At 39.2% G+C, this 23,701-nt stretch overlaps 2 non-coding genes across 2 annotated transcripts; both read left to right on the top strand.

Annotated features, from left to right (window-relative positions):
- Positions 1-10,408: 10,408 nt before the first annotated feature.
- LOC112774212 (small nucleolar RNA R71) lies at positions 10,409-10,512 on the top strand. The gene has a single exon (XR_003188711.1). It is a non-coding gene; the product is annotated as a small nucleolar RNA R71 (small nucleolar RNA).
- A 6,873-nt stretch (positions 10,513-17,385) lies between these two features.
- On the top strand, positions 17,386-17,489 carry LOC112774225 (small nucleolar RNA R71). The gene has a single exon (XR_003188723.1). It is a non-coding gene; the product is annotated as a small nucleolar RNA R71 (small nucleolar RNA).
- The last annotated feature ends 6,212 nt before the right edge of the window (positions 17,490-23,701 follow it).

Genomic DNA, 23,701 nt, shown 5'->3' on the forward strand with positions numbered 1-23,701 from the left:
GGTGGAAATTGGAGTAGAACTCAACTACTCAGGAAAGATTAACCTGTCTTTGCTGTCTCTGTGGGAAACCCCATTATCTTCGTTCAATTTGCGGCTCAACAAAGGTAGCAATATTGGGCGGAAGGATAAGAAGGTATTCGTTGTTGTAACTCCGCGCTGCCAGGATGGGGAACATCTGCTCACAGTAGCGATTGGGAAATCGCGCAGTGTCCTTTGCTGGGAAGGCTTTCTCTTTTTCATCAACCTTTATAATCCTCTTAATTCTTTTTGTTCCTCTCCTTGCTGGTTTTGGGAGTAGCTTTCTCTTTTTCTTTCTTGGTGGCCATCCTGAAAAGGGAAAAAAAAGAAAGTAACTTTGAATTCAAAGGGATAGAGTAAGGAAGAGGATGGTATAGGTGATAATCAATGCACAGGAAAGAAGGATGTCGTTAACACATGGTCATGACTACATGTGAAAAGTTCATCAAAGGAAATAAAGTAAGTGCATTTTTTGGTAATTAGATGCAAGATGTTTATTGGCATGTTGGCAAAGGCATGAGTAGCATAGATCAAGCATTAATTACTTAAATATGTTATCACTTGTAACAAACTGGCCATCACGTTTGTATTGACAATTATCTTCAATGAATAAAATATGAAAGGGGTTTTGTGAAAAACAGGCATTAGAATAGTAGAATGGAATAATCTAGAAAAATGCATAATGCCATATGGGCTTTTTCACAAACACATAGCATGCATGATGAATAAGCGGTTGAAATTATTGAATTGAACATGCAAGCAACCCTTAAAAATTAATATATAATTGCCAAACAATATTGCAACAGTCCATAAGCATATAATAAGAAACAATGACCCAAATAAATTTCTAACACCAATTAAAAGAAAAAGAAAGAAAAAGAAAACATGGATAAGGAAAGTAAAAAGAAAAGAAAAGAAGAAAACATAAAAATAAGAAGGATAATAGAAAAGTAAGGAAGGAAGAAGAAAAGAAAAACCTTGATAATGGTGGTGAGAGAGAAAGTAGAAAGTGAGAAAGAAGGAAGAAGGAAGGAAAGGGGAGGGGAAAGAAAAATTAGGATTTGAGAAAGAAAAAGATAAGATATTTTGGCAGATTTGGATGAGCTGTGTGGCACAAGCGACGCGTATGCGTAGGGTATGCGTTTGCACGAGTGGCACTTAAATGAATCGACGCGGTCGCGTCGGTCACGCAGACGCGTGACAAGAACCATGCGAGTGGCGCGAGGCTGCCTCTCGCCCGCACAACTCTCTGTTCGAAACTCTTTTTGCCAAAATATTGGGTGACGCGGTCGTATGGATGGCCAAGATTGGAAGGCGACGCGGACGCGTGGGGCACGCGGTCGCGTCGTAGGGCTTGTGCGTCCAGCACCATTCCAGCCCTACTCCAGCCTAACTTGCTGCCAAACACCCATTGTTTACGTCAATTTTCAGGTCACGCGTCCGCGTGGGTGACGCGGATGCATGGGAGGCATTATTCCCAAATGACGTGGACGCATCATGGACGCGGTCGTGTGGGTCGAATCGTGCCAGGGGCATGCCTCCAGCCACGCTCTCGCGTGACTCTCTGTTCAATTTCTTTTTCTCTTTTTACTCACCTGTGACGCGGATGCGTCGGTGATGCGGTCGCGTCGCGTGCAAAATTTTTTTTATGATGTGCAATATGTAGATACAGATGCAAACTATAGGCACTGGTACTGAGAAGAGTTATTGTTAAATAAAACTAAGAAATAAAAAGAAAGGAACGATCATACCATGGTGGGTTGTCTCCCACCTAGCACTTTGCTTTAACGTTCGTAAGTTGGACGCTCCACTAGCTCAGTCTTCAGCTATGGGTGGATCCTCCAGGAGGAAGATCTCGAGCTCCTTGTTTTTCTTCATCTTCTCGCCATGATATAGCTTTAAACGTTGTCCATTAACTTTGATGAATTCAGAGCTTGAAGGATGACTTAGGTGAAAAACTCCGTATGGCTCAGCCTTCTATACTCTATATGGACCTTCCCATCTTGATCACAACTTGCCTGGCATGAGCCTCAGTCTAGATTTGTAAAGGAGGACTAAGTCCCCAGGTTGGAACTTTCTCCTCTTGATGTGCTTATCATGTACAGCCTTCATCTTTTCCTTGTACAGCCTTGAGTTCTCATAAGCTTCTAGGCGAAGGCTTTCTAGTTCTTGCAGTTGCAACTTCCTTTCAGCTCCGGCTGTCTCAAATCCCATGTTGCACTCCTTTACTGCCCAAAAGGCTTTGTGCTCTACTTCAACTGGGAGATGACAGGCTTTTCCATAAACTAAGCGGAAGGGACTCATCCCAATGGGTGTCTTGTATGCTGTTTTGTATGCCCAAAGTGCATCTTGTAGCCTGGTGCTCCGGTATCTTCTATGAGGTTTGACTATCTTCTGCAATATGCGCTTTATCTCTCTGTTAGACACCTCAGCTTGCCCATTAGTCTGAGGATGGTAAGCTGTTGCTACTTTATGAATTATCCCATGCTTCTTCAGTAATCCTGTTAGTCTCCTGTTACAAAAATGGGTGCCTTGATCGCTCACGATTGCTCGTGGTAATCCAAAGCGACAAATAATATGGTTTTTAACAAAGGAAACAATAGTGTTAGCATCATCAGTGCGGGTAGGAATTGCTTCCACCCATTTAGAAACGTAATCCACCGCTAACAATATATAAAAGTAACCATTAGAATTTGGAAATAGACCCATGAAGTCAATGCCCCAAACATAAAAAATTTCACAGAAAAGCATAATTTGTTGAGACATCTCATCCCTCTTGGATATATTACCAAATTTTTTGCATGAGAAACAAGATTTACAAAATTCAGCAGCGTCTCTAAAAAGAGTAGGCCACCAGAGTCCATAGTCTAAAATTTTTCTAAATGTTCTTTGAGGGCCAAAATGTCCTCCACTCTCAGATGAGTGGCAGGCCTCTAAAATGGACTGGAATTCTGATTGAGGCACACACCGTCTAATTACCTGGTCAGCGCCACATCTCCATAAATACGGGTCATCTCATATATAATATTTAGACTCGCTTTTCAGCTTGTCTCTTTGATGCTTAGTAAAGTTTGGAGGAAAAGTGCGGCTAACTAGATAATTAGCTACAGGTGCATACCAAGGGACTACCTCAGATACTACTTGCAGGTTATCAAAAGGGAAATTATCAGCTATAGGAGTGGAGTTATCCTTAATGTGCTCAAGGCGACTCAAGTGGTTTGCCACTAGATTCTGGTTACCACTCCTATCCTTAATTTCTAAATCAAATTCTTGTAGTAGCAGTATCCAACGTATAAGCCTTGGTTTGGATTCTTTTTTAGCTAATAAATACTTTAGAGCTGCGTGGTCCGAGTACACTACTACTTTCGTACCAAGTAAATAGGCTCGGAATTTATCCAGAGCAAAAACAATAGCAAGAAGCTCTTTCTCAGTAGTAGTGTAATTAGACTGAGCGGCATCTAAAGTCTTAGACGCATAAGCAATTACAAAGGGGTCCTTACCTTCATGCTGAGCTAGCGCTGCTCCTACTGCATGGTTGGAAGCATTGCACATGATCTCAAATGGCTGGCTCCAGTCAGGTCCTCTCACAATTGGAGCTTAAGTCAGGGCAGTCTTCAGCTTATCAAACGTGTGTTTGCAATCCTCACTGAACTCGAACTCAATATCTTTCTGCAGTAGTCTGGATAAGGGAAGTGCTATCTTACTAAAGTCCTTAATGAATCTCCGGTAAAAACCTGCATGGCCAAAGAACGAACGGACTTCCCTCACAGAGGAGGGGTAAGGTAAACTAGAAATAACATCCACCTTTGCTGGATCTACAGAAATACCAGTATTGGACACAACATGTCCTAGTACAATACCTTGTCTTACCATAAAGTGACATTTTTCAAAATTCAATACAAGGTTTGTACTGGCACATCTATCTAATACTCTAGATAAACTATCCAAGTAAAGGCTAAAGGAATCAACATAAACGCTAAAATCATCCATAAAAACCTCCATACAGTCCTCAATATGGTTAGAGAAAAGACTCATCATACACCTTTGAAAAGTAGCTGGTGCATTGCACAAGCCAAAGGACATTCTCTTATAAGCATAAGTCCCAAAAGGACATGTAAAAGTGGTCTTCTCCTGATCTTCAGGAGCTATATGAATCTGGAAATAGCCTGTGTAACCATCTAAAAAGCAATAATGTGATTTACCTGACAGGCGATCCAGCATTTGATCAATGAATGGAAGAGGATAGTGATCCTTACGAGTGGCCTGGTTTAGGCGCCTGTAATCAATGCAGACCCTCCAGGCGTTCTGTACTCTGGTTGCTATGAGCTCTCCATGCTCATTCTTCACTGTAGTGACTCCAGACTTCTTGGGCACCACTTGTACTGGTGATGCGCATAAACTAGTTATGCCACGATTTAGGAAATTGCACGATCGGCAAAATTTCTTCCGGCAAGTGCACCGGTTATCGTCAAGTAAAAACTCACAATAGAGTGAGGTCGAATCCCACAAGGATTGGTTGAATGAGCAATTCGGATTAGAAGTGTGTCTAGTTGAGCGGAATCAAGAATTAGATGAGAATTGCGGAATGTAAAATTGGCGGGAAACGTAAATGGCAAGAAATTGAAATGGCAGAATCTTAAATTGCATGAATTAAAGAGCAGAAGCTAAATTGCTGAAATTAAAAGGGAATGGGGGTGATTGCATGAATTGAGTTGCAGAATGTAAAGAGAAAGTGGAAATCGGAGATGGGGAATTCATTGGGTTATAGGAGATATTGAGATCTCCGAATCAAAACATGTTTATCTCTTCCTCAACCAATGCGTTCATTGAATTTTGCTTGGCAATCTTATATGATTGGATCCCAATCCCTTGGCTCACCAATTCTCTCTAAAAACAAACAAATTCCCAATCCCTTGGTTTAAATGTTCATAAGAAGAGATGATGCTCGATCACTGATTATACCACACAGTTTCATGAACCACAATTTGGTAGGATTACATGTCACAATATCCATCCAAACCCCAATCCAATTCACTGTGAGAAAGCTTCTCTAGCATGAATCCTCCATTCCTTTCCCAAGGTTCCGAAGGATTCCAATTATGGGTAGTTTCTTTCCCAAGACAACTACCCAATGGAATTAGATCGAGAAGCTTTCTAACAAAATTCAAGAGAAAAGATTGAAGAAGAAGATAAACTATTATTGATTCATTGAATTACAATAGAGCTCCCTAACCCAACGAAAGGGGGTTTAGTGAGTCATAGCTCTGAATTCAATTACAAAGGTATGAAAACTAGCAAAAATGAAAAGATAAAAGTAAGTGCCTCTAACTTAAATTCTATCCTATTTATACACTTTCTTCATTGAGCTTCTGTTGTGTTTCTTGGGCTTTGAGGCCTCTCCCTGCTTTCTTTTTGCTTTGGGTTTATGATCCATAATCTTGATGAGGCTGCTGATCCAAATTCTGTAACATTCATTGAGCCAACTTAGTGATAATCAAGTAATGACACATGACTCAACAAATTGAAATTCCAGACTCATCAATCCTTCAGGCCCAATCCCATAAACCATGATATTCAATTGGGTTTCATACCAGAGTAAGTTTAAGTTAATGTTTGTGCTCAAATGCTAACTTAAACTGCAATATTTTTGGCCCAGAAACCTTTTCCAAGAGTGGCGTTTAAGTTGCAGTTTAAGCTTAAACTGCAGCTTAAACGCCAGACACTTCCAGTGATGCCTTTTGTGGAAGCACGTTTAAGCTTCAGTTTAAGGTTAAACTGAAGCTTAAACGTGGAAATGGAAGAAGGCAGCCCTGGAGGGTAACGTAGTCGAACACGTTTAAGCTTCAGTTTAAGGTTAAACTGAAGCTTAAACGTGGAGATAGGAAAAGCAGCCCTGGAGGTCGAACACGTTTAAGCTCCAGTTTAAGGTTAAACTGGAGCTTAAACGTGGAAATAGAGAAAGCCATCCTGGAGGTCGAACACGTTTAAGCTCCAGTTTAAGGTTAAACTGGAGCTTAAACGTGGAAGCGGAGAAAGGTAGCCCTGGAGGTGTCGAACACGTTTAAGCTCCAGTTTAAGGTTAAACTGGAGCTTAAACGTGGAAGCGGAGAAAGCATCCTGGAGGTCGAACACGTTTAAGCTCCAGTTTAAGGTTAAACTGGAGCTTAAACGTGGAATTGGCTCCCTGGTGCATTTCCCATTTCTGGCGTTTAACTTCCAGTTTAAGGTTAAACTGGAAGTTAAACGCCACTTTCACCCTTTCCTAGCTTTCATGATTTTGGTAGTTTAAGTTCCAGTTTAAGCTTAAACTAGAACTTAAACTCCACATGTGATATTCAACCTTCCTTTATTGATTTTTGTTGCTTCCTTGCCTAGCCTCTTCTTCCCTGAAATCATCCAAACAACTGCATCAAAGTCTTGCAAATTTTCATGAGAATCTTCCATTCATAGCATTCAAGTAATATAACTAAAAACTCATGAAATTTGCATAAAAATCATGCTGTTTGGATGGTTCATTGCTTTATTATTCATTTAACCATTCTTGGTTACTTTAGGCTCAAGAAAGTGCATAAAACAACTAAAACTAACAGAAAAATGCTAGTGAAACTCGCCTAAGATGCCTTGGCATCACAACACCAAACTTAATACTTGCTTGTCCCTAAGCAAGTCCTGAGTTATTTGAGAAGAAAGTATGAAACAGAAAGCAATTACATTGGCTATATTAGTAAGCACTTGAAGTTCATCAGAAGGGTTTTATGCAGAAAGTTGCAGTATCACTTTTTCATTCTTATCAGGTAAGATTATCACTTTTTCATTGCATTCATCAAACACTGCTATGGCCTCTTGTTATTCTTATGTCCTTGGCACTTTTCTCTTCTTTGTTTTTCTTTTCTTTTTCTTTGAGCTCCTTTACTCCTTGTTTGCTTAGTGTCATGTGTTGCACAAGCCTTTGGCATTTTCTTTTTCTTATCAGTGCACTACACATATCCACTGCAGGCATTTTAGTTCACATTTCTTCTTGAGACATTGGTGCCCAGCACCTCTTTGTGTGACTAAATGTTTTGTATTTAGGTTGCTCTTGATAATGGACTTTTGGTTGATAATCCCGGGTTAGTTAACCCAAGTTACCAAGTGTTGAAACACTCCTCAGAACCTATTCATCCAAGCATATCCTTAATACATAAACACCACAGGCATTTGTCTCAGAAGTTCGAACCATTGGTGCCTAGCTTATTTTCTCAATTTTTTTGCTTTTTGGTTGCCCTTTTTCAGTGGCTTTTTCTTCTTCTTTTTCTTTCTTTTTCATGGCCAAAGACATTTATTCATCAAGATCCATAGACAGTTTTCAATTTCTACACAGAAAATGATAATTCTACACTCTATTTCCAGTGATCTGACTAAACAATCAAGCATGCATACCACCACTTAATTCTACTTGATTTGTCACTAATTGAGCCAAGTTACTTTTGTTCAAACTTTTTTTTTATTTTTGGAAACAGAACAAGCATGGCAAGCATTTATTTAAGAAGGTAAAGTTATATCCAAACATCTAGGCATTCACTTTATTCAAAGCAATAACAGACAAACATACTAGAACTTCACATTCCAGAAAGATTCAACAATTACAGTTTAAACCAGAACAAGCATGCTTTTGTTTGCCCTTTTTAAAGAATTGTCAAGGAACAACACCACCTTGTGAAATTCCTTGTTTTCTCTTTGTTGCCAGGAAACAATTTGATTTCTCCTTCTTCTCCTAGTTGTTGCTTCATGCTTTAAGATCCTTGTTTCCTTTCCTGCAAAGAGTGATGAAGTTGCTTGCTTCTCAAGCACTTGAGTGGTTAGCTCAACTATGTATGGGTAAGTGTCTGAGTCTTAAATTGGTGTGTGAACACCAAACTTAGTCTCCTACTTACTTCTCTGTTCTTTGAATCCTTGAGTTCTCCTTGGAATGAAGTTGCTGCTAAGGATTTTAAGCATTTCTGTGATTGCTTAGAATGGTTGTTCCTTTCATATAATTCAAAGGTTGTTGTGTTCAGTTGATCTTTATGGTGGAACACCAAACTTAGAGTCACACATTCCCCTTTGAATTATTGATCCACGAATTCATTGTTTGGTGTGAAACACCAAACTTAATTCTTTGCAATGCACAGAAATTACTTCACCCTTTTTATTGAAACAAATAAACGAAACAGCAAAGGGGGTATTACCTCAGGTTGGGTTGCCTCCCAACAAGCGCTTCTTTAACGTCATTAGCTTGACGGTTGCCCCTTGTTAGGGTGGATTGTAGTGCTTGATGTCCTCTCCTCTCACTATGAAAACGTCCCCATTTGATTCCTTCATGATTTCCAAATGTTCCATAGAAAGAACTTTCCTGATTGTGAACACTTGAGGGAGCTGGGAGGGAATGGTTTTTAGGCCAGGTGGGATTGGCAGATAATGACTTGATATCACTTTATCTCCCGGAGAGAAACCTTCAGTGGGGATTTTCTTGTTTCTCCACCCTCTTGGCAATTTCTTTACAATTCTTCCCTTTCTCTTGAGGATTTCTTCATTGACCCTTATGCCAGGGGGATCCTTCTGATCTGTTTCTATTGATTCTTGTGGCTTTAACTCTTGCAATTCTTGTTTGCCTTCCAAGGACTGTTTCAGAGTTTCAGCTGCTGGATTGCTTCCCTCCAAACACAGATGGCTACTATCATCCTTAGGCTTTTCAGGTTCTGGTTCAGGCTCAGATGCAGGTTTGAAAACATTGAAAATGAGCTGTTCATCATGTATTCTCAAGATTAGCTCTCCTTGTTCTACATCTATGAGCGCTCTAGCAGTGGCTAGAAATGGCCTTCCCAGAATGATAGGGTGTAGGTAGCTTTCCTCCATGTCCAAAATGACAAAGTCTGTGGGGAAGAAATAATTTCCCACTTTCACCAGCACATTTTCAACTACCCCTTCAGCTTGCTTCTGAGTTTTGTCAGCCAGTTGTATGATTACATCAGTGGATCTCACCTCATTCAGTTGTAGCCTCTTCATAAGAGTCAGAGGCATCACATTTATGCTGGCTCCTAGATCACAGAATCCTTTGTCAATTTTTGTTTCCCCTATGATGCAGGGGATATGAAAACTTCCTGGGTCTGTTTTCTTAGAGACTATGTCCTTCTTGATGATGGCACTGCATTCTTTGTTCATTATTACAGTTTGTCCTCCCTTCAAAACTCTTTTCTTGCTCAGCAATTCCTTTAAATACTTGATATGTGTAGGCATGTGCTGGAGAATCTCAAGAAAGGGAATATTGATATGGAGAGACTTAAATGTCTCTAAAAACCTTGAATAGGTTTTCCCTTTTTCACCTCCTCCTAACCTCTGAGGAAATGGTGCTTTTGGTTGGTATGTTTCCAGCATGCCTTTTTGCAGTTCCTTGGCTTGCTCAGTTTCACTTTCCTGCTTAGCTTCTTCCACACCTTCCTTCAAGATTTCTGGCTCCTGTTCTGAGGGTCTGATTCCTTCTTCTTCTGAGACTTCCTTCAATATGGTGATGGCCTTGCATTCTTCCCATCTCACTCCCTTTTGTTCCCCTTTAGGATTCTTTTCTGTGTCACTAGGGAACACTGCAGTTGATTTGGGGGCCTGTTGAGATAGCTCTCCTACTTGAGATTCCATCCTCTTGAGTTTTTCACCATGGTTCCTTAAGGTGGATCTCACATCATCCCTAAAGCTTTTCAACTCACTTATGTCCTGACCCATGTTTGCCAGCATTCCTTCTATCCTGTTTAATTGATCTTGAAATTGTTGGTTCGGATTAGGTTGGGTAGGTTGATTATTTTGGCCATGATATGATGGTTGGGAGTAAGTGTTTTGTGTGGCTTGGTATGATCTTTGGTTGGAGTTTTGGTATGTGGAATTGTTATGTTGGTTGTGGTTGTAAGGTTTGTGGTTTTGTGGTTGGGTTTGTTGGTTCCCCCACCCAAAGTTTGGGTGGTTTTTCCATCCTGGGTTGTAAGTGTTGGAATGTGGATCATATGGTTGCCTTTGTTGATTTCCTACATAATTTGCCTCTTCCCAATCACCTCCTTCAGTGCTTACTTCCTCTTGATCTTGTGTGTGTATTGCAGCCACTTGCTTTGTTTCTAATTTCCTGGTGAGCTCTACTAGTTGCTTGGCAAACACCTTGTTTTGGGCTAAAATTGTATCAACATGGTTCAGCTCCATGACTCCCTTAGTGTTGTGTCTCTCTGAAGCATAGTAGTACTCATTCTCAGCCACTGTCTCAATCACTTCAATGGCTTCTTCCACAGTCTTTTTCCTGTTCAATGAACCTCCTGATGAATGGTCTACAGCCTTCCTTGATTCATAAGAAAGTCCATCATAGAAAATATGCAATTGCACCCAGTCATGGAACATGTCTGGTGGGCATTTCCTTGTCAAATCCTTGAATCTCTCCCATGCCTCGTAGAGAGTTTCACCATCTTGTTGTCTAAAAGTCTGAACCTCAGATCGAAGCCTATTGACCTTTTGTGGGGGGTAGAAACGTGCCAGAAACTTGCTTTCCACCTCATCCCAGGTTGTTAGGCTCCCCCTTGGGAATGATTCCAGCCACTTAGCTGCCTTGTCCCTAAGTGAAAATGGGAACAAGAGCAGTTTATAGGTATCTTCCTGGACTCCATTGGACTTCACAGTGTCGCAAATTCTCAGGAACTTTGTGAGATGTTGGTTTGGATCTTCATTAGCACTCCCACCAAATGAACAATGATCCTCCACAAGTGATATTAGCTGTGGTTTGAGTTCAAAATTGTTGGCCTGAATGGGTGGTTTCTGAATGCTGCTACCACAATTCCCAGAGGTTGGGTTTATGTATGAACCAAGAACCCTCCTCTCGGGAATGACGTTGTTTCCATCAGCTCTCTCATGGTTGTGAACTTCTCTATCCATGTTGAGATCTAGAGCTTCCTCAAAATTGTCCTCAGATTCTCCTTCAGATTCTTCTTCTCCCAGTACTCTCTTCCCTCTTGCTTCCCTTCTAAGTCTATGAAGGGTCCTCTCTGGTTCGGTATATGGAGGAGTTGATGTCTCTCTTCTCCTACCTGTCATACAAGAACACAGCACAGGCAACAAACAAGTAAAATACTCTTGGTTAATGGAAGAGTATGGTTAGAGCAGTTGAGGAATTAATTCAAATAGTTAGTGAGTCAGTGAGTTAGTTGCTTGAATTTAAAGGCATAAAGAAAGAAAGCATGTAACAGAGTGCAGAAATTAAAATTCACAAGTAACTTGAACTGAATTAACAAAGCAAAAAAAAAAATGCTCAATCTAGTTAACTTCCAATTGGAGAATTGTCAATCGAAAACCAATCCCCGGCAACGGCGCCATAAACTTGATGCGCATAAACTAGTTATGCCACGATTTAGGAAATTGCACGATCGGCAAAATTCCTTCCGGCAAGTGCACCGGTTATCGTCAAGTAAAAACTCACAATAGAGTGAGGTCGAATCCCACAAGGATTGGTTGAATGAGCAATTCGGATTAGAAGTGTGTCTAGTTGAGCGGAATCAAGAATTAGATGAGAATTGCGGAATGTAAAATTGGCGGGAAACGTAAATGGCAAGAAATTGAAATGGCGGAATCTTAAATTGCATGAATTAAAGAGCAGAAGCTAAATTGCTGAAATTAAAAGGGAATGGGGGTGATTGCATGAATTGAGTTGCAGAATGTAAAGAGAAAGTGGAAATCGGAGATGGGGAATTCATTGGGTTATAGGAGATATTGAGATCTCCGAATCAAAACATGTTTATCTCTTCCTCAACCAATGCGTTCATTGAATTTTGCTTGGCAATCTTATATGATTGGATCCCAATCCCTTGGCTCACCAATTCTCTCTAAAAACAAACAAATTCCCAATCCCTTGGTTTAAATGTTCATAAGAAGAGATGATGCTCGATCACTGATTATACCACACAGTTTCATGAACCACAATTTGGTAGGATTACATGTCACAATATCCATCCAAACCCCAATCCAATTCACTGTGAGAAAGCTTCTCTAGCATGAATCCTCCATTCCTTTCCCAAGGTTCCGAAGGATTCCAATTATGGGTAGTTTCTTTCCCAAGACAACTACCCAATGGAATTAGATCGAGAAGCTTTCTAACAAAATTCAAGAGAAAAGATTGAAGAAGAAGATAAACTATTATTGATTCATTGAATTACAATAGAGCTCCCTAACCCAATGAAAGGGGGTTTAGTGAGTCATAGCTCTGAATTCAATTACAAAGGTATGAAAACTAGCAAAAATGAAAAGGTAAAAGTAAGTGCCTCTAACTTAAATTCTATCCTATTTATACACTTTCTTCATTGAGCTTCTGTTGTGTTTCTTGGGCTTTGAGGCCTCTCCCTGCTTTCTTTTTTCTTTGGGTTTATGATCCATAATCTTGATGAGGCTGCTGATCCAAATTCTGTAACATTCATTGAGCCAACTTAGTGATAATCAAGTAATGACACATGACTCAACAAATTGAAATTCCAGACTCATCAATCCTTCAGGCCCAATCCCCTAAACCATGATATTCAATTGGGTTTCATACCAGAGTAAGTTTAAGTTAATGTTTGTGCTCAAATGCTAACTTAAACTGCAATATTTTTGGCCCAGAAACCTTTTCCAAGAGTGGCGTTTAAGTTGCAGTTTAAGCTTAAACTGCAGCTTAAATGCCAGACACTTCCAGTGATGCCTTTTGTGGAAGCACGTTTAAGCTTCAGTTTAAGGTTAAACTGAAGCTTAAACGTGGAAATGGAAGAAGGCAGCCCTGGAGGGTAACGTAGTCGAACACGTTTAAGCTTCAGTTTAAGGTTAAACTGAAGCTTAAACGTGGAGATAGGAAAAGCAGCCCTGGAGGTCGAACACGTTTAAGCTCCAGTTTAAGGTTAAACTGGAGCTTAAACGTGGAAATAGAGAAAGCCATCCTGGAGGTCGAACACGTTTAAGCTCCAGTTTAAGGTTAAACTGGAGCTTAAACGTGGAAGCGGAGAAAGGTAGCCCTGGAGGTGTCGAACACGTTTAAGCTCCAGTTTAAGGTTAAACTGGAGCTTAAACGTGGAAGCGGAGAAAGCATCCTGGAGGTCGAACACGTTTAAGCTCCAGTTTAAGGTTAAACTGGAGCTTAAACGTGGAATTGGCTCCCTGGTGCATTTCCCATTTCTGGCGTTTAACTTCCAGTTTAAGGTTAAACTGGAGGTTAAACGCCACTTTCACCCTTTCCTAGCATTCATGATTTTGGTAGTTTAAGTTCCAGTTTAAGCTTAAACTAGAACTTAAACTCCACATGTGATATTCAACCTTCCTTTATTGATTTTTGTTGCTTCCTTGCCTAGCCTCTTCTTCCCTGAAATCATCCAAACAACTGCATCAAAGTCTTGCAAATTTTCATGAGAATCTTCCATTCATAGCATTCAAGTAATATAACTAAAAACTCATGAAATTTGCATAAAAATCATGCTATTTGGATGGTTCATTGCTTTGTTATTCATTTAACCATTCTTGGTTACTTTAAGCTCAAGAAAGTGCATAAAACAACTAAAACAAACAGAAAAATGCTAGTGAAACTCGCCTAAGATGCCTTGGCATCACAACACCAAACTTAATACTTGCTTGTCCCTAAGCAAGTCCTGAGTTATTTGAGAAGAAAGTATGAAACAGAAAGCAATTACATTGGCTATATTAGTAAGCACTTGAAATTCATCAGAAGGGTTTTATGCAGAAAGTTGCAGTATCACTTTTTCATTCTTATCAGGTAAGATTATCAATTTTTCATTGCATTCATCAAACACTGCTATGGCCTCTTGTTATTCTTATGTCCTTGGCACTTTTCTCTTCTTTGTTTTTCTTTTCTTTTTCTTTGAGCTCCTTTACTCCTTGTTTGCTTAGTGTCATGTGTTGCACAAGCCTTTGGCATTTTCTTTTTCTTATCAGTGCACTACACATATCCACTGCAGGCATTTTAGTTCACATTTCTTCTTGAGACATTGGTGCCCAGCACCTCTTTGTGTGACTAAATGTTTTGTATTTAGGTTGCTCTTGATAATGGACTTTTGGTTGATAATCCCGGGTTAGTTAACCCAAGTTACCAAGTGTTGAAACACTCCTCAGAACCTATTCATCCAAGCATATCCTTAATACATAAACACCACAGGCATTTGTCTCAGAAGTTCGAACCATTGGTGCCTAGCTTATTTTCTCAATTTTTTTGCTTTTTGGTTGCCCTTTTTCAGTGGCTTTTTCTTCTTCTTTTTCTTTCTTTTTCATGGCCAAAGACATTTATTCATCAAGATCCATAGACAGTTTTCAATTTCTACACAGAAAATGATAATTCTACACTCTATTTCCAGTGATCTGACTAAACAATCAAGCATGCATACCACCACTTAATTCTACTTGATTTGTCACTAATTGAGCCAAGTTACTTTTGTTCAAACTTTTTTTTTATTTTTGGAAACAGAACAAGCATGGCAAGCATTTATTTAAGAAGGTAAAGTTATATCCAAACATCTAGGCATTCACTTTATTCAAAGCAATAACAGACAAACATACTAGAACTTCACATTCCAGAAAGATTCAACAATTACAGTTTAAACCAGAACAAGCATGCTTTTGTTTGCCCTTTTTAAAGAATTGTCAAGGAACAACACCACCTTGTGAAATTCCTTGTTTTCTCTTTGTTGCCAGGAAACAATTTGATTTCTCCTTCTTCTCCTAGTTGTTGCTTCATGCTTTAAGATCCTTGTTTCCTTTCCTGCAAAGAGTGATGAAGTTGCTTGCTTCTCAAGCACTTGAGTGGTTAGCTCAACTATGTATGGGTAAGTGTCTGAGTCTTAAATTGGTGTGTGAACACCAAACTTAGTCTCCTACTTACTTCTCTGTTCTTTGAATCCTTGAGTTCTCCTTGGAATGAAGTTGCTGCTAAGGATTTTAAGCATTTCTGTGATTGCTTAGAATGGTTGTTCCTTTCATATAATTCAAAGGTTGTTGTGTTCAGTTGATCTTTATGGTGGAACACCAAACTTAGAGTCACACATTCCCCTTTGAATTATTGATCCACGAATTCATTGTTTGGTGTGAAACACCAAACTTAATTCTTTGCAATGCACAGAAATTACTTCACCCTTTTTATTGAAACAAATAAACGAAACAGCAAAGGGGGTATTACCTCAGGTTGGGTTGCCTCCCAACAAGCGCTTCTTTAACGTCATTAGCTTGACGGTTGCCCCTTGTTAGGGTGGATTGTAGTGCTTGATGTCCTCTCCTCTCACTATGAAAACGTCCCCATTTGATTCCTTCATGATTTCCAAATGTTCCATAGAAAGAACTTTCCTGATTGTGAACACTTGAGGGAGCTGGGAAGGAATGGTTTTTAGGCCAGGTGGGATTGGCAGATAATGACTTGATATCACTTTATCTCCCGGAGAGAAACCTTCAGTGGGGATTTTCTTGTTTCTCCACCCTCTTGGCAATTTTTTTACAATTCTTCCCTTTCTCTTGAGGATTTCTTCATTGACCCTTATGCCAGGGGGATCCTTCTGATCTGTTTCTATTGATTCTTGTGGCTTTAACTCTTGCAATTCTTGTTTGCCTTCCAAGGACTGTTTCAGAGTTTCAGCTGCTGGATTGCTTCCCTCCAAACACAGATGGCTACTATCATCTTTAGGCTTTTCAGGTTCTGGTTCAGGCTCAGATGCAGGTTTGAAAACATTGAAAATGAGCTGTTCATCATGTATTCTCAAGATTAGCTCTCCTTGTTCTACATCTATGAGCGCTCTAGCAGTGGCTAGAAATGGCCTTCCCAGAATGATAGGGTGTAGGTAGCTTTCCTCCATGTCCAAAATGACAAAGTCTGTGGGGAAGAAATAATTTCCCACTTTCACCAGCACATTTTCAACTACCCCTTCAGCTTGCTTCTGAGTTTTGTCAGCCAGTTGTATGATTACATCAGTGGATCTCACCTCATTCAGTTGTAGCCTCTTCATAAGAGTCAGAGGCATCACATTTATGCTGGCTCCTAGATCACAGAATCCTTTGTCAATTTTTGTTTCCCCTATGATGCAGGGGATATGAAAACTTCCTGGGTCTGTTTTCTTAGAGACTATGTCCTTCTTGATGATGGCACTGCATTCTTTGTTCATTATTACAGTTTGTCCTCCCTTCAAAACTCTTTTCTTGCTCAGCAATTCCTTTAAATACTTGATATGTGTAGGCATGTGCTGGAGAATCTCAAGAAAGGGAATATTGATATGGAGAGACTTAAATGTCTCTAAAAACCTTGAATAGGTTTTCCCTTTTTCACCTCCTCCTAACCTCTGAGAAAATGGTGCTTTTGGTTGGTATGTTTCCAGCATGCCTTTTTGCAGTTCCTTGGCTTGCTCAGTTTCACTTTCCTGCTTAGCTTCTTCCACACCTTCCTTCAAGATTTCTGGCTCCTGTTCTGAGGGTCTGATTCCTTCTTCTTCTGAGACTTCCTTCAATATAGTGATGGCCTTGCATTCTTCCCATCTCACTCCCTTTTGTTCCCCTTTAGGATTCTTTTCTGTGTCACTAGGGAACACTGCAGTTGATTTGGGGGCCTGTTGAGATAGCTCTCCTACTTGAGACTCCATCCTCTTGAGTTTTTCACCATGGTTCCTTAAGGTGGATCTCACATCATCCCTAAAGCTTTTCAACTCACTTATGTCCTGACCCATGTTTGCCAGCATTCCTTCTATCCTGTTTAATTGATCTTGAAATTGTTGGTTCGGATTAGGTTGGGTAGGTTGATTATTTTGGCCATGATATGATGGTTGGGAGTAAGTGTTTTGTGTGGCTTGGTATGATCTTTGGTTGGAGTTTTGGTATGTGGAATTGTTATGTTGGTTGTGGTTGTAAGGTTTGTGGTTTTGTGGTTGGGTTTGTTGGTTCCCCCACCCAAAGTTTGGGTGGTTTTTCCATCCTGGGTTGTAAGTGTTGGAATGTGGATCATATGGTTGCCTTTGTTGATTTCCTACATAATTTGCCTCTTCCCAATCACCTCCTTCAGTGCTTACTTCCTCTTGATCTTGTGTGTGTATTGCAGCCACTTGCTTTGTTTCTAATTTCCTGGTGAGCTCTGCTAGTTGCTTGGCAAACACCTTGTTTTGGGCTAAAATTGTATCAACATGGTTCAGCTCCATGACTCCCTTAGTGTTGTGTCTCTCTGAAGCATAGTAGTACTCATTCTCAGCCACTGTCTCAATCACTTCAATGGCTTCTTCCACAGTCTTTTTCCTGTTCAATGAACCTCCTGATGAATGGTCTACAGCCTTCCTTGATTCATAAGAAAGTCCATCATAGAAAATATGCAATTGCACCCAGTCATGGAACATGTCTGGTGGGCATTTCCTTGTCAAATCCTTGAATCTCTCCCATGCCTCGTAGAGAGTTTCACCATCTTGTTGTCTAAAAGTCTGAACCTCAGATCGAAGCCTATTGACCTTTTGTGGGGGGTAGAAACGTGCCAGAAACTTGCTTTCCACCTCATCCCAGGTTGTTAGGCTCTCCCTTGGGAATGATTCCAGCCACTTAGCTGCCTTGTCCCTAAGTTAAAATGGGAACAAGAGCAGTTTATAGGTATCTTCCTGGACTCCATTGGACTTCACAGTGTCGCAAATTCTCAGGAACTTTGTGAGATGTTGGTTTGGATCTTCATTAGCACTCCCACCAAATGAACAATGATCCTCCACAAGTGATATTAGCTGTGGTTTGAGTTCAAAATTGTTGGCCTGAATGGGTGGTTTCTGAATGCTGCTACCACAATTCCCAGAGGTTGGGTTTATGTATGAACCAAGAACCCTCCTCTCGGGAATGGCGTTGTTTCCATCAGCTCTCTCATGGTTGTGAACTTCTCTATCCATGTTGAGATCTAGAGCTTCCTCAAAATTGTCCTCAGATTCTCCTTCAGATTCTTCTTCTCCCAGTACTCTCTTCCCTCTTGCTTCCCTTCTAAGTCTATGAAGGGTCCTCTCTGGTTCGGTATATGGAGGAGTTGATGTCTCTCTTCTCCTACCTGTCATACAAGAACACAGCACAGGCAACAAACAAGTAAAATACTCTATGTTAATGGAAGAGTATGGTTAGAGCAGTTGAGGAATTAATTCAAATAGTTAGTGAGTCAGTGAGTTAGTTGCTTGAATTTAAAGGCATAAAGAAAGAAAGCATGTAACAGAGTGCAGAAATTAAAATTCACAAGTAACTTGAACTGAATTAACAAAGCAAAAAAAAAATGCTCAATCTAGTTAACTTCCAATTGGAGAATTGTCAATCGAAAACCAATCCCCGGCAACGGCGCCATAAACTTGATGCGCATAAACTAGTTATGCCACGATTTAGGAAATTGCACGATCGGCAAAATTCCTTCCGGCAAGTGCACCGGTTATCGTCAAGTAAAAACTCACAATAGAGTGAGGTCGAATCCCACAAGGATTGGTTGAATGAGCAATTCGGATTAGAAGTGTGTCTAGTTGAGCGGAATCAAGAATTAGATGAGAATTGCGGAATGTAAAATTGGCGGGAAACGTAAATGGCAAGAAATTGAAATGGCGGAATCTTAAATTGAATGAATTAAAGAGCAGAAGCTAAATTGCTGAAATTAAAAGGGAATGGGGGTGATTGCATGAATTGAGTTGCAGAATGTAAAGAGAAAGTGGAAATCGGAGATGGGGAATTCATTGGGTTATAGGAGATATTGAGATCTCCGAATCAAAACATGTTTATCTCTTCCTCAACCAATGCGTTCATTGAATTTTGCTTGGCAATCTTATATGATTGGATCCCAATCCCTTGGCTCACCAATTCTCTCTAAAAACAAACAAATTCCCAATCCCTTGGTTTAAATGTTCATAAGAAGAGATGATGCTCGATCACTGATTATACCACACAGTTTCATGAACCACAATTTGGTAGGATTACATGTCACAATATCCATCAAAACCCCAATCCAATTCACTGTGAGAAAGCTTCTCTAGCATGAATCCTCCATTCCTTTCCCAAGGTTCCGAAGGATTCCAATTATGGGTAGTTTCTTTCCCAAGACAACTACCCAATGGAATTAGATCGAGAAGCTTTCTAACAAAATTCAAGAGAAAAGATTAAAGAAGAATATAAACTATTATTGATTCATTGAATTACAATAGAGCTCCCTAACCCAATGAAAGGGGGTTTAGTGAGTCATAGCTCTGAATTCAATTACAAAGGTATGAAAACTAGCAAAAATGAAAAGGTAAAAGTAAGTGCCTCTAACTTAAATTCTATCCTATTTATACACTTTCTTCATTGAGCTTCTGTTGTGTTTCTTGGGCTTTGAGGCCTCTCCCTGCTTTCTTTTTGCTTTGGGTTTATGATCCATAATCTTGATGAGGCTGCTGATCCAAATTCTGTAACATTCATTGAGCCAACTTAGTGATAATCAAGTAATGACACATGACTCAACAAATTGAAATTCCAGACTCATCAATCCTTCAGGCCCAATCCCATAAACCATGATATTCAATTGGGTTTCATACCAGAGTAAGTTTAAGTTAATGTTTGTGCTCAAATGCTAACTTAAACTGCAATATTTTTGGCCCAGAAACCTTTTCCAAGAGTGGCGTTTAAGTTGCAGTTTAAGCTTAAACTGCAGCTTAAACGCCAGACACTTCCAGTGATGCCTTTTGTGGAAGCACGTTTAAGCTTCAGTTTAAGGTTAAACTGAAGCTTAAACGTGGAAATGGAAGAAGGCAGCCCTGGAGGGTAACGTAGTCGAACACGTTTAAGCTTCAGTTTAAGGTTAAACTGAAGCTTAAACGTGGAGATAGGAAAAGCAGCCCTGGAGGTCGAACACGTTTAAGCTCCAGTTTAAGGTTAAACTGGAGCTTAAACGTGGAAATAGAGAAAGCCATCCTGGAGGTCGAACACGTTTAAGCTCCAGTTTAAGGTTAAACTGGAGCTTAAACGTGGAAGCGGAGAAAGGTAGCCCTGGAGGTGTCGAACACGTTTAAGCTCCAGTTTAAGGTTAAACTGGAGCTTAAACGTGGAAGCGGAGAAAGCATCCTGGAGGTCGAACACGTTTAAGCTCCAGTTTAAGGTTAAACTGGAGCTTAAACGTGGAATTGGCTCCCTGGTGCATTTCCCATTTCTGGCGTTTAACTTCCAGTTTAAGGTTAAACTGGAGGTTAAACGCCACTTTCACCCTTTCCTAGCTTTCATGATTTTGGTAGTTTAAGTTCCAGTTTAAGCTTAAACTAGAACTTAAACTCCACATGTGATATTCAACCTTCCTTTATTGATTTTTGTTGCTTCCTTGCCTAGCCTCTTCTTCCCTGAAATCATCCAAACAACTGCATCAAAGTCTTGCAAATTTTCATGAGAATCTTCCATTCAGAGCATTCAAGTAATATAACTAAAAACTCATGAAATTTGCATAAAAATCATGCTGTTTGGATGGTTCATTGCTTTGTTATTCATTTAACCATTCTTGGTTACTTTAAGCTCAAGAAAGTGCATAAAACAACTAAAACTAACAGAAAAATGCTAGTGAAACTCGCCTAAGATGCCTTGGCATCAACTGGGCTTACTCATTCACTGTCTGAGATGGGGTAGATGATATCTGCCTCCAGTAGTCTGGTTACTTCCTTCTTGACAACCTCTAAGATAGTTGGGTTCAGTCTTCTCTGGGGTTGACGCACATGCCTTGTTCCTTCTTCTAAAAATATCCTGTGTTCACAAACTTGAGGGTTGATGCCTACTATGTCTGCTGATGAGCGGATAATTTATACGCTTTTTGGCATTGTTTTTACATAGTTTTTAGTATGATTTAGTTAGTTTTTAGTATATTTTTGTTAGTTTTTAAGTAAAAATCACATTTCTGGACTTTACTATGAGTTTGTATGTTTTTCTGTGATTTCAGGTAATTTCTTGCTGAAATTGAGGGACCTGAGCAAAAATCTGATTCAGGCTGAAAAAGGACTGCAGATGCTGTTGGATTCTGACCTCTCTACACTCAAAGAGGATTTTCTGGAGCGACAGAACTCCAAATGGCGCGCTCTCAATTGCGTTGGAAAGTAGACATCCAGGGCTTTCCAGCAATATATAATAGTCCACACTTTGTTTAATTTTAGACGACAAAAACTGGTGTTGAACGCCAGTTCCATGCTACATTCTGGAGTTAAACGCCAAAAACAGGTTGCAAAGTGGAGTTAAACGCCAGAAACAGGTTACAAAGTGGCGTTCAACTCCAAGAGAAGCCTCTACACATGTAAAGCTCAATGCTCAGCCCAAGCACACACCAAGTGGGCCCCGGAAGTGGATTTCTGCATCTTTTACTTATTTCTGTAAACCCTAGTAACTAGTTTAGTATAAATAGGAATTTTTACTATTGTATTTACATCTCTGGACGTTTAGTTCTTAGATCATGAGGGCTGGCCATTCGGCCATGCCTGAACATTTATTACTTATGTATTTTCAACGGTAGAGTTTCTACACACCATAGCTTAAGGTGTCGAGCTCTGTTGTTCCTCAAAGATTAATGCAAAGTACTACTGTTTTTCTATTCAATTCAACTTATTCCGCTTCTAAGATGTTCATTCGTACTTCAATATGATGGATGTGATGACCGTGACAGTCATCATCATTCTCAACTTATGAACGCGTGACTAACAACCACTTCCGTTCTACCTTAGATTGAATGGATATCTCTTGAATATCTAATACAGGGGACCGAGTCCGAGTTATTAGTGTCTTTGTGGTATAAGTTAGAACCCATGGACGGCCATTCTTGAGAATCCAAAAAGTCTAAACCTTGTCTGTGGTATTCTGAGTAGGATTTAGGGATTGAATGACTGTGACGAGCTTCAAACTTGCGAGTGTTGGGTGTAGTGACAGACGCAAAAGGATAGTAAATCCTATTCCAGTATGATCGAGAACCGACAGATGATTAGCCATGCAGTGACAACGCATTGGACCATTTTCACTGAGAGGACAGGTGGCCATTGACAATGGTGATGCCTAACATACAGCTTGCCATGGAAAGGAGTAGGAATGATTGGATGAAGACAGCAGGAAAGCAGAAGTTCAGAGGGACGAAAGCATCTCTATACGCTTATCTGAAATTCTCACTAATAAATTACATAAGTACCACTATCCTATTTTATATTTTATTTATCTTTTACTTATCAATTCATAAAATCAGTTGAATCTGCCTGACTGAGATTTACAAGGTGACCATAGCTTGCTTCAAGCCGACAATCTCCGTGGGATCGACCCTTACTCACGTAAGGTTTATTACTTGGATGACCCAGTGCACTTGCTGGTTAGTTGTACGAAGTTGTGAAACAGAATTAAGATCATGAACGTGCGTATTGAGTTTTTAGCGCCGTTACCAAGGAAGTAATGATCACAATTTCGCACACCAAGTTTTTGGCACCGTTGCCAGGGATTGTTCGAGTTTGGACAACTGACGGTTCATCTTGTTGCTCAGATTAGGTAACTTTCTTTTCGTTTTCTTTTTTAAAAAAAAAAATTCCTTTTTCGTTTTTCCAAAATAATTTTCGAAAAATCCAAAAAAATTAATAAAATCATAAAATCAAAAATATTGTTTTTGTGTTTCTTGTTTGAGTCTAGAGTCAAGTTTTAAGTTTGGTGTCAATTGCATCTTTTTAATTTTCTAAAAATTATTTTCAAAAATTTCATGCATTGCATTCTTCATGATCTTCAAGTCGTTCTTGGCCAGTCTTCTTGTTTGATCTTCATATTTTCTTGTTTTGTATCTTTTCTTGTTTTTCATATGCATTCTTGAATCGTTAATGTCTAAAGAATAAAAATTTTTAAGTTTGGTGTCTTGCATGTTTTCTTTTCTTGAAAATTTTTCAAAATTAAGTTGGTGTTCATCTTGACATTCAAAGTGTTCTTGGTGTTCATCTTGACATTCATAGTGTTCTTGCATGCATCACATGTTTTGATCCAAAATCTTCATGCATTGTGTCTTTTTTGTGTTTTTCTCTCTCATCATTGAAAATTCAAAAATAAAAAAATATCTTTCCCTTTTTCACTCATCAAATTCGAAAATTTGAGTTGACTTTTTCAAAATTTTTTAAAATCTAGTTGTTTTTATGAGTCAAATCAAATTTTCAATTTAAAAATCTTATTTTTTTCAAAATCAAATCTTTTTCAATTTTCTTTTCATATTTTCGAATTCCTCTTTAAAATTTTTCAAAATCTTTTTCTTTTTTTTTTTATGTTTTCGAAAATATTCAAATTAATTTTCAAAATCTTTTTCTTATTTTATTTCTTAATTTTCGAAAATTTTATTAGCATTTAATGTTTTGATTCAAAATTTTTCAAAGTTGTTACTTGCCTATTAAGAAAGGTTCAATCTTTAAAATTTAAAATCATGTCTTTTAGTTTCTTGTTAGTCAAGTAATCAACTTTAGTTTTCAAAATTAAATCTTTTCAATTTCTTATCATATCTTTTTAAAAATTGATTTTCAAATCCTTTTCAATCAATCTTATCTTTTTGTTTCAATCATATCTTTTTCAAAAACAAATTTCAAATCTCTTTCAATCAATCATATCTTTTTGTTTCAATCATATCTCTTTCAAAACTGCCCAACTAACTCTCTACCTTTAATTTTCGAAAATCCCTTCCCTCTTTTTCAAAATTTTGTTT

The sequence above is a fragment of the Arachis hypogaea genome, chromosome 18, assembly GCF_003086295.3.
Source record: "Arachis hypogaea cultivar Tifrunner chromosome 18, arahy.Tifrunner.gnm2.J5K5, whole genome shotgun sequence".
Taxonomy (NCBI): domain Eukaryota; kingdom Viridiplantae; phylum Streptophyta; class Magnoliopsida; order Fabales; family Fabaceae; genus Arachis; species Arachis hypogaea.